The sequence below is a fragment of the Lemur catta genome, unplaced genomic scaffold (assembly GCF_020740605.2).
Source record: "Lemur catta isolate mLemCat1 unplaced genomic scaffold, mLemCat1.pri scaffold_53_ctg1, whole genome shotgun sequence".
Lineage (NCBI taxonomy): Eukaryota > Metazoa > Chordata > Mammalia > Primates > Lemuridae > Lemur > Lemur catta.
In genome coordinates this window covers 1,436,227-1,437,828 of record NW_025423858.1, presented here as the reverse complement: position 1 = coordinate 1,437,828, position 1,602 = coordinate 1,436,227, and the positions used below count along the sequence as shown (strand labels likewise).

General features: G+C 63.8%; 1 pseudogene; it reads right to left on the bottom strand.

Annotated features, from left to right (window-relative positions):
• Positions 1-805: 805 nt before the first annotated feature.
• LOC123629852 lies at positions 806-1,330 on the bottom strand (annotated as a pseudogene).
• Between the last annotated feature and the right edge of the window lie 272 nt (positions 1,331-1,602).

Here is a 1,602-nt window from a genome sequence, read left to right as displayed (position 1 = left end):
ATTCTAACTGCAGCGGTAATAGCATGCACACCAGAGTTCGTCTTCAGTCCACAAAGGGGTTGGGGGGGACAGTGAGGAAGAAGGGGTGATGGTGGCTCAGGGTGGGGGAGGGTGTGGCCTGCTGTGAGCAAGGTCCCCAGGGAAGGCCACTTCGGGATCCAAGTGGCTCAAGTTGTCTTCTTGGTATCAGGTTTGTGAAGAGACCCCCTGTCCATGGACATCTTCATGTGACTTGTCCACAGCCGCGTGACAGTGGAGGCCCAGGGCAGCCTCCGGATCACAGAGGGAGCACGCCCAGCCCAGCCAGAGGTCCAGGGACCCGCAGGAGAGGTCTGGGGACAGCTCAGCAGAGTGACGCATCCTTCGCCCTCCGCTGCCCGCGGGAGGGGGCGGGCCGGAGTGTCGGGGGAGGCCAGGGAACTACTCGCTTTTCCACACGGTGGAAACATCACTGCCGGACTGGCAGCGCATCACCTGCAAGGTCACTCCGACGGCTGGGTGGCGGGTGGCGGTGGTTTTCCAGCCTTTTCCTTCGGGCCTGATCCACAACCCGGTTCCGGAGGCTCTGGTGGGGCCGGGGTCGGTCAGGGACACATCGGCAAAGCTCCACTTGCGGTGGGTCCACGTGCTGGACAAGGACACCGTCAGCCCCAAGAGACGTGCTTGCCGCTGCGGGGGTGGGGACACCAGGCAGCGCGTGAGTGGGCTCGGAGGACAGGGACGGGGACAGGGACGGGGACGGGGACTGGGGCGGCGCGACCCGCGGCGGGGGCGCGTGCAGAGCGGCCTGCGCCCTCGGGGACGCTCACTGCTTGGCCCAGTCGCTCGGGTTCACGGGGACGCACCTGCGCTGCTTCACCTTCTGGAGTTTTCTGAGTCGGAAGGACGGGTCCAGGCCGGGGCACTCAGCTCCGCGAGGACGGAGGTGACGCGCTGGGGCCGGCAGAAGGCGCAGGACGGGAAGGACTCCTCCTCCTCCTCCTCCTCCTCCACGTGCCGCGGGATGTTAGGAGTCGCCCTGGCCCGGCAGAGGGGGGGAGGACGGCGGCTGCCCCAGCCCTGCTCGCCACCGCCTGCCGCAGTGGCTGCGTCCTGCACCAGTCACTCTTGAGGTACTTGCTCTCGGTGACCACCAGGGCCTCCTGGCTGGAGGCCAGCACCTCCTGATCCGGTGCTGCCATCGCTCCGAGTTGTCGCTGCTGCCGTCCTTGGAAGGAGAGGGGATGGCGCCCGCCGGCCGGTTCTCCCGGGCTCCCGCCACCCTCGCCAGCACGGCCACCAGGAACAAGGACAGGAGAAGCCTCCGAACATCCTGCAACGAGAAGAATAGTCAGAGGGGTTGGTTGGGATGGACGATGGAGTGCGCGATCCGCGGTTTTCCTTTTAGTGCTGTAGAGTTGTTTTATTTCGAGAGGTGACAGGCGGGGCGGGGCTGACTACTGGTTGCCCAGCGGCAGGTGGAGGCGAGAAGTGACTAAATAGTACATTTGTGTACTGCTGTTGATGGCACCCAGATAATGCCCCAAGACAAGGAGAGGGACAAAATGGTCAGCAAGTAATTTATAATACAGTTAGGAAACACACACATGTTGAACAATCACA